This window comes from Hakea prostrata, chromosome 1 (genome assembly GCF_041222555.1).
Source record: "Hakea prostrata isolate BN-2017 chromosome 1, UWA_Hpros_2, whole genome shotgun sequence".
Classification (NCBI taxonomy): Eukaryota; Viridiplantae; Streptophyta; class Magnoliopsida; order Proteales; family Proteaceae; genus Hakea; species Hakea prostrata.
The window spans coordinates 5,072,922-5,082,576 of record NC_142600.1 but is presented as its reverse complement, the minus strand read 5'-3'; the positions used below and the strand labels follow the sequence as shown (position 1 = coordinate 5,082,576).

The 9,655-nt window shown below is 38.9% G+C and overlaps 1 long non-coding RNA gene across 2 annotated transcripts; it reads right to left on the bottom strand.

Annotated features, from left to right (window-relative positions):
- Window positions 1-7,327: 7,327 nt before the first annotated feature.
- LOC149026884 (uncharacterized) lies at window positions 7,328-9,624 on the bottom strand. Of its 2 annotated transcripts, none has more exons than XR_016171794.1 (3): window positions 8,725-9,624; window positions 8,170-8,390; window positions 7,328-8,067 (listed from the first exon to the last, which is right to left on the bottom strand). It is a non-coding gene; the product is annotated as an uncharacterized LOC149026884 (long non-coding RNA). The 2 variants fall into 2 exon arrangements; XR_016171795.1 differs by having other exon boundaries at window positions 8,170-8,788; window positions 9,058-9,624.
- Window positions 9,625-9,655: the final 31 nt, after the last annotated feature.

Here is a 9,655-nt window from a genome sequence, read left to right as displayed (position 1 = left end):
TGTTGAAGCAGAGGTCATTCCGAGCCACCTAAACTCCAGCAAGTGAAGAAACAGAGACTCAACATCTCATGTTTGATCTTCTTCTCCGGGAAATAGATGTTATTCCAATTATTCAGCAGCCTGATCAGAGAGTTTTGGGAGTGTGCTTCGATAATTCCGGTAAGTCCCACACCAAACCATATGGCCCTAGAATGATCACACTCGAACAATAGGTGATCTAATGATTCAGTTTCCTTTCCACATCTTTTGCATATTGGATCGACATTAATTTGTCTGATCAGTAAATTGTCCCCTGTAGCTAAAGCCTGATTCAAACCTCTCCATACAAAGGATCTGATTTTTGGAAGGCATTTAGCATACCAGATCAATTTCCATGCTCCTGTGCTTACTTCTTCCCATTTGTGCAGCCGAGAGGAGGAGGGAGCCATGCTCATTCTTGAATCACGCCGATTGCAGAGAATATGATATGCACTTTTAACAGAGAAAATGCCATTGGAAGTTCCTCCCCAAACTGCTGCATCATCCCCCCGGGAAGTGGCCGAGATGGATCTTCAATGATAGCATTTACCTCTTGCTGTGAAAATAATTGTTGTAGCAGATCTCTATTCCATGTATTAGAATTGGACTCGATCAGCTCAGAAACCTTTAGTAAATTGCATGATGTTGGTCTAGGAGAGGAAATCCGAAAAGAGGGGAGACTGGGAATCCAGTTCTCATCCCAAATAGGAGTATTCCTTCCATTACCTATAGAGGAGATGATGCCCATTTGAAGAACTTCTCTACCTTTGAGAATGCTCTGCCAGGCCCAGGAAGCTGTAGAACCTTTACGGGCCTCTAAGAAGGTGCAGTTGGGGTAATAAATGGATTTTATAAATCTAGCCCAATTGGAATCCGGCTGTGACCATAACCTCCACGCCACTTTAGCAAGAAGAGCCCAATTCTGCAAAATCGGGTCACGAAAACCCAGCCCCCCTTTTTCCTTAGATTTGCACAATCTTGACCAAGACATCCAGTGCAATTTATGTTCCTCCCCTTTTTGCCCCCAATAGAAATTGGAAATAATGCTTCTTGTATCATTATGAACTGATGTTGGAAGAAGGAAGTGGGAGCCCGAATATGATGATATGGTAGAAGCAACTGACTTTATAAGAACTTCGCGTCCCGCTTGAGAAAGTAGCTTTTCCTTCCAACCTTGAGTTCTTTTGCCAACTTTTTCTCCTAACTCCTTGAAGATTTCAGATTTCTTGATTCCAAAATCAGAAGGTAATCCGAGATACTTCAAGGCCCTTCACCATATTTAATTTTTAGAACTCTAGAAAACCATCTTCGAAAACGAATAGGCGTGTTAGGACTAAAAGTGAATGAAGATTTACCTTCATTAATAGTTTGTCCACTCGCTTGACAATATAACTCCATACATGCTTTGAGTTGGCAAATCTGATGAAGGTTGACTTCTGAGAACATTAGGCGAGTCTTCCGCAAATAAAAGATGTGATATCCGAGGAGCTCTGTTTTTCACACTGATTCCTTTAATTAATTCTTGGCCTTCTGCATCATTCACAATGGCACTTAGAACCTGAGAACCCAGAATAAATATAAAAGGAGAAAGAGGGTCGCCTTGGCGAATGCCTCGAGTTGGACAAAAGGAGCCTTTTTCTACCCCATTAACCAACAAGGAGTAAGAAACTGATGTAGTGCACTCCATGACCATATCCACCCATTTATTTGAAAACCCCAATTTGAGAAGTGTGGCTTTGATAAAAGGCCATTCCAATCGATCATATGCTTTTTGCAGATCTAATTTCATCACAAGAAATTTTTTTTTCCCTTTCTTCCTATGCTTCACATAATGAAATATTTCATGGGCCATAAAGACATTATCTGAAATAAGTCTATCAGGAATGAAAGCCGATTGTGAGGGAGAAATAATACCTGCTAAAGAATCCTTTAGTCTATCAGCAAAGATTTTTGATATGAGCTTGACCACCACCCCACAGAGACTAATCGGCCTGAACTGTCCTGGAGACTCCGGATTAGCACATTTTGGAATTAGGCAGACATAGGTTCTATTCAGCTCCCTTGGCATAATACCCGAAGTGAAGAAATCTTTAACAAAGCTACAAATTTCTTCTTTCGTGATATCCCAAAATTTCTGGTAAAAGAGAGGGGGGAACCCATCAGGACCCGGGGATTTAAGAGGGCCCATTGCTTTCAGTGCCGAAAGGATTTCCTCATCACTTGGAATGCTACATAGAAGCCCATTTAGCTCACTATTTACCAATGGTTGTACTTTCTCTAATGCAAGGTCCATTGCAGCTTGGGAGATGCCCTCTGATGTGACAGCACCACTAAAGTGATTCAATAATAGCTCCTCCAATTGGTTTTCATTTGCTGTCCAACTACCATCAGATTTCTTCAACTTCAAAATTCTGTTATTTCTTCTTCTTTGAACAGTAGAAGCATGAAAAAAGGCCGAGTTTTGATCACCATGTTTGATCCATTCTACTCTTGATTTTTGATGCCATAAGATCTCCTCCCTCTTAAGCTCTTCATCAAGTAGTTCCTTCAAATGCTCCTCTTCATCAATCAACTCTTTGTAATTCGGCTTACTTTGAATGATCTCAATCTGATTTTTTAAATCTTTGATTTTGTCTTGCACAATACCAAAATCCAGCTTGTTCCATTTCTTAAGAGCTCTTTTACAATTTTCAGATTTCTGAAAGAGTGGGTGTTTTTCACTTCTGCTGCTAGGTACTCTCCATACCTCCCGAATAACCACTTCTTTACATCTTGGGTGTCTCAACCACATAGCTTCGAAACGGAACGGACTGATTAAACCATTCACTTTGCCTCCGAATCGAATCCAAACTGGATTATGGTCCGAATGCGCTGGTTTAATGAAGACAACCGAATCTTCAAAGAGGTAGTTCCAATTCGCATTTGCTAGCACACGGTCCAATTTTATGCGGATATTGGCCCCACCTCTACGCCTATTATTCCACGTAAAGCACGGCCCATTTGAACCTAGGTCCATTAAGGCACATTGTGAAATCATATTTTGGAATTGGCTAATGTCTTTGCTCCCTTTTTTGTTGCCCCCTGCTTTTTCCCCGCCAACTAAGAAAGCTGTTAAAATCACCCATACATATCCAGGCACCCACCCTTTGCCTACTGATATTAATGAGCTGAGTCCCATACTTTTTGACGCTGATTTCTAATGGGATCACCATAAACACAAGATAGATAGAATTTTTTTTCCTTCAACAAGAATTTCAAAATCCATCAATCTGTTATTTGCAAAGAAAGTGGTTACCCGGATTCCATGCTTCCAAAATAGAGCAAGCCCGCCCTGATCCCACCTTTGCATCTCTTGAAAATGAACCGACCCTCAAATTTGATTTTTTTCTTTATCTCTAACATTCTTTTGTGATGACTTTTGGTCTCAGCCCAAAAAAATAACAAGTCGGAAGTTCCGATTTAGAGAGATTCTTTAATGCACGAATTGCCCCGGAACTCCCTAACCCCCCGGCAATTCCAACTTAGGATTTTCATAATTCCCCGTGGGATCGATACCCGTCTCCACGGGTCCACCTCCCTAAAAAATGACCGACATCATCATTGAGAAGAATATTAGCTTGAGTGGTACCAACTGATTTTTTTTTTCGGCCGACCTCTTCTGCCTTTAGAGAGAATCCTAGATGGTTCAGCAATGTTCAAGGAGTTCCTTTTTCTAGAAGTGGGCTGGGCTTTTGGAACATCAGCTATCAGTAAAGGTGGAGGCCTAGGAATTTCAATAATATCCTGATTGGGCTTTGAAGTTAAAGCATCAGCAGGCCCTTTGTTCATCAAAGTCTCCAATGGTAACATGATTGAGTTTAGATGGGCTTGGGTAGAAGGAGGCCCATTATATAATGGATTGTGATTTTTCAAGAAAGCTTCATTCTGGGTAGAGGTGGATGTTAGCTGGCCACTACTTGTGAAATTCTGATTTGGCAGAAGTGGGATAAGCATTGACTTAGTAGTCTCCAGACTACCTTTATCTTTAGAAGTCAGATTAAAACTAGCCATATGGTTTAGGAGAGAGACAATGGCAGGGGAGTGGTCAGGGCACATACGCAGGTATTCCTGAATGGGAGAGGGCAGCTGTTCATGGCAGCTGAAATTTGAAGCCTCTGGAAGGATTTCTTCAGGTGGATTGATTGATGGATGAACAGAGCTGGTTTGGGTTTTCTTGAAATTGCAATCAACAAAAGTGTTTTCATACCTTTCACCAGAAAGGAAGTTCTGCAGGTGTGTATTGACAACGTCTGCATCTTCTGCCATTCTCTTTCCAGGGATGCTCACAGCCGTAGACAGGCTGACCATCTGCTCTTTCCCTGCTTTTCTTTTTGACTTAGCATCCTCAAAGCTTGAGCCCTGATTTTCCGAGCTAACTCCGGTGGCCTGAGCTCCTCTTTCCGGTGTAGTTTCAGAGGTGACACTTTCATTCTCTACCGAGTAAAGCTTAGTAAAAATCACCTTCGCATTCTTGATCAGCCTTGATTCAGTTACAGCCCCTCTAATTTCTGAAACACATTTAGGTTTGGGTCTCTCCCTGCAAATGTTCTGTTCACTGCACCCATGGCAAAATTTTGTATGGACGAGAAACTCAGGAAAACGAACTAGTTGCTGGAACTTGTTAAAATAAATCAAAATATACAATTATTATTCAACAAATTAAGACTGCTCAAGATTTTGCTCGGCAGCAGTGCCACATTGGCGTGGCACTGCTCAAGCACCGAACAGTCAAGCTGAAAATTTGGGTCTTTGATTAAATCGCTATCGTAGATTTTACCCTGTGCAATAAAACTAATTTTATTTAAATGGTAACAAACTCGGTTCAGATCGCACGGTTCAACCATTACAAAACCGAAGCTCCGTTTGAAAATAAAAAATAAAAGAGAGTCGTCTTCTTCTTCTGGGCGTTGCTGTGATCTTCAAAGTGAGAATGAAACTTTGCAGAATAAAATGAAAAACCAACCCATCAAATACCTAATTTTCTAGTAGTGAACACTTCCTCCTGATTTTCTGACCAACCTCCTGATCTTCTAGTGAAATCCATTACACCTTGATTAATTTCCTCCCGATTTGTTATCCCAGTTCGTTATCTATCTCTCTGTCTTCGTTGTTCAATTCTTTAATTTTCCTTCTCCCAATGCTGAGACTCTTAGCTTTAATTGTGTAAGAGTTACTTCTACTTTCTTAAAAACTTGAAGAATCGTTCTGTCCAGGAAATTTCGGTTCTTGAAGATATTGCAGAAATTAATATGATGTATCCTAAACTTAAAAACCCTAGCTTTTTCCTTTATTGCAGCTAATCTCACAAAGACAAAGCACTTGTTGGGCCTAGCCAAAGCGAAAGAGCAACTTACCCTCTAGAAGGCAGAGCTGGAAAGCGAAGGCAGCTTCGATGAGGCATTCTAGGGATGCACTGGTGTGTTCATATTAAGCGTGATAAGGATGATTTCTCATCCTTTCCCTAATTCTTTGTATATCATTTCATCTTCTCATTCGAATTCTTTCCATTCATCACTCCTCTCATTTGAATTCCTTCCATTCATCATTCTTTACATTTAAATTTTTTCCATACAATCTCATCCTTCCATTTCATCAATATCCTAATATCCTAATTTGGCTTTGGTTTGATTAGGTTTCTCTATTAAATCATTTCCATACAAACATTTCCATGTATTATATTTCCATACAAACATTTCCATCTATTGTATTTCTATGTTTTATATCTTTCTAATATTATTTATAGTTACATAATAGCATGGATGTATGCTGAGCTTCTCTCATATGAAATCATTAACTATTTTCCTATTGAGATTGTTTCTTAATAGTTCATGCCGCAACACCGGTGATCTTTGAGTCAACAGACCCTGAGGTAACCTACCATCCACGATCTAAAGAATTTAAAATGGCCCAGACGAAGAAATGAAGAATCATCTATGTAAATGTCACTCAATCTGTGTAGATCGAAGTAATCAAGCTCACGATTAACGGAACACTGAATGTAATGAGATCATCCAAGAAAGCCCAGACAGTGAAACGCATCATCTTCACTTCTTCCGCTGGAGCTGTAGCGGTTCAAGAGCGGAAGCCGCCGCAATTTGACTAAACCTGGTGGAGCAATCTTGAATTCTATAGACGAACCAAGATGACCGGCTGGGTTAGCTTCTTTTCATTTGATCTCTGTTTGAAGCATTTGGCATTAAACCCACATTAAAATCGCAGCATATGACCAAATTTTGAAGCATAATTGCTCTGTTTTAGTATTAGCAGTGGTGACTGCCGCAATTTTCGTTTGTACAGATGTATTTCTGTCTCGAAAATCAGGTATTTGATGGGTCGGTTTTTCATTTTATTCTGCAAGTTTCAATCTCACTTTGAAGGTTCAGCAGCAACGCCCATTGGAAGAAGACGCCCAGAGGAAGAAGACGGAAGAAGACGACTCCCTTTTATTTTTTATTTTCAAACTGAGCTTTGGTTTTGTAATGGTTGAACCGTGCGAAACCGAGTTTGTTACCACTTAAAAGTTAAAATTAGTTTTTTTGTACATGGGTAAAATCTACAGTAGCAATTTAATCAAAGACCCAATTTTTTATCTTGACCATTGCCACGTAGGCACTGCTTCTAAGCAAAATTCGACTGCTCATACCCAGCCCTGAATAATTACAAATTAAAGATAACTCAAATAATTACGAGCAAATTTGATAGCTATTCTTCTGCTAGCAAATTATTTGTCAATCATCTTATCTCTTTTCGGGAAATAAATACCTTCTGGAAAAGAGTTCTCTTTTCCAAAAGGCGATGTGGCCCTGTGCAACAGAACGCTCAGTGGCATCACCGGTAGAATTTTCACTTTTAATGAGGCTGGGAATTCATAACACCCTCACTTCTCTGAGTGGGCAGTGGCTTTCTCATTTCTTTCATTTTCCCATAGAGTTTGAAAAATGAAACATGCTTACGAAGCGAAGCGTAATGAAATCTATAACAGCAACTACAACAGCTTCATCAGATGATTGCACACAGAAGATTAGGAAGCTCTACATGGTGGTATGGCAGTTTCTTCAAATATCAAAAATGGTAGGGTCAATTGTTTTTAAGGTAATCCAGTAGGTATCTACAGCTAGACTTGTTCCACAATTGCATGGAACGAATCCTACGGGGTTGAATGAGAACTATACTATTTTCACCTAAAACAGTGAAGAAGAAATATACAACACCCTTCCCCCCACATGATTGCTGCAAACCCATGAACTGAAGCAATGAGTTGCCGGTGGATTTATTTCTTTATATGAGATGAATGATTTTTCTCGTATAATAAAAATTTTGGTGAGTATTTGAATGGCTATGCTAGTAATTCAATATATTATAGACATGTATGATTGAGCTTTGCTTTTATTAAAATTGAAGTCCATGGAGTGTGGATCTCTTGACGCCTCGATCTTCATGATCAATGTTTCTCTGTTATGTAAAACGTTGAGAAAGTAATGCACAAGAGTACACAAGATGATGATGGCTCAAACACAATGACATAAAGTACAATAGTTTATTCCAGGGACCCAATATCCGTATCAGGATACTAGTGGTAAATAGGTAAATGACATGTCATTTCTAATATTATGATGGTCCCCCCTCCCAAATGATCTGGAACTGGATTCGGGTATTCGATTCCCAATATCCGAATCAGGCGCCCGATATGATATGGATCACCCCTATCAGCCTCGAAAGAGGACCTTAATTGCCTGCAAAATTTCAGGTCTATCCACAGATTGGCATTCTTTAGACAACTGAGAAAGCTTGAATATACTACTACACTACCCAAAAGAGCAGCATTGAGCTTTATACGCATGTAATGAAAGGATTTCTTTCTCCCCCTCTCATCTTTTCAAACCTCAGTTGTTTACTGTTTTGGCAGCTAAGCAGCATTGTATCTTCGAGTATACTCCTGAACAAGCTTTGCAAATGATGAAGACTTGGTTTCTAACAATTTGGCTGGAGAATCATACTCTACTATTACACCTGTTTAATACAATAAAACATGTCAAACTTATTACATAAGTACCATAAAAAGGTTGAAAGGGCATCACTAGTAAGCTGCTAACCATTATCAAGGAGGAGTACCATATCCATATCTGCAATTGATGTTATCCTATGTGCAATTGTGATGACAGTTGAACTTGTAAATTGTTTCCTAAGTGTTTGCTGAATTAGATAGTTGGTGACATGACAGCATCCATTCAAGCAGTAGCTTCATCAAGCACTAATACTTCTCTTGAGCATTACTCGTCCCAAGCATATAAGTTGTCTTTGACCCACGCTCCAATTGCCTCCATTTTCAGTCACTACAATATCCATACCATATGAAAACAGTGCAGTTATATACGATCACATTTACTTTCATAAAATTTTCTTCTCCAACAAATTGTCATAAAAAAAATTTTTTTTAAAATTTAAATAAAAAAAAGAAGAAGAAGAAGAAGAAAGAAAGAAAGAAGAAAGAAAGAAAGAAAAGAAAAGAAAAGAAAAGAAAAGAAAAGAAAAGGAAAGGAAGGGCTGAGGTTGAACAGTGTACTGAAAGTTATAGAGCACAGAATAATAATTTTGGAAGGACTCTGCACTAGTGCATTATAAACCAACACAGAGAAACTTTGGTATAAATTAATTTGAGAGTAATACCTGTAGCATCAAGCTTCTCTTCTCTCATTCTAATCTCATCACCAAAATGGCATCCATCCAAAGCCTATGACAACAAAATATCCAACTCAACTTACCAGATCTCATTATTACTCAAGATGATATACAGGTGACAATTAATGACCAGCTTAAGCAAAAGATGAACTGAACAAGCATGGGGGCAAATAAAAATGAAAAACAGAATAATAAAATAATGCATTTTTTATGCCTAACTAAGATCACATCTTAGGCCCTAAAGGTTGAGACCATCTATCAAAATCTGACCACCTGCAGGTTCAAGTATACGAAAGAGAGTATTTACAATAGTTGATTTACCACTTCCAGTTTGTCCAACAATGCCAATCTTCATTCCTCCAGAAAATGTGCATGTGAGACCTCGCAAGACAAAGAGGAAGTTGGGGGGCATATCGGACCTACATATATATTAACTCCTTAAATTTTTTTACACAGCATTCAAATCATAAAACTAATCAAAGTTCCATAAGAATTAAAGAATTGTCCGCCAACTTTGTATTTCAAAGGCTCTATTTTATAAAACAATGAAATGAGAAAGTAAAGAATTGAGGGATGTAAATTGAAGATTACCTGTAGATCAATGAACTCCACTTTCCCTTGTGAGGGCCATCCATGGCCTACCCTGTTTCTTCTATCAATAGAGGGGGTTCACTAGGAATACAAGTGTATTGTAGTATTCTCTCAACAGAAATCATTCTATTTTCAAGTAAGTGTAAGATCCCATACAGTGATACAACTCCATGCATACTAAATCAAGCCTGTATGTGATTGCTAAACCGACAACACCTTCCATCGAGAAAATGAAACAATATAAATTCTTTATTATTTTTTGTAAAAACTTTATGAAGTCAACCATTTTCTGCTGATTTCAGGATGTCATCTATAAAATGCAGGCTAC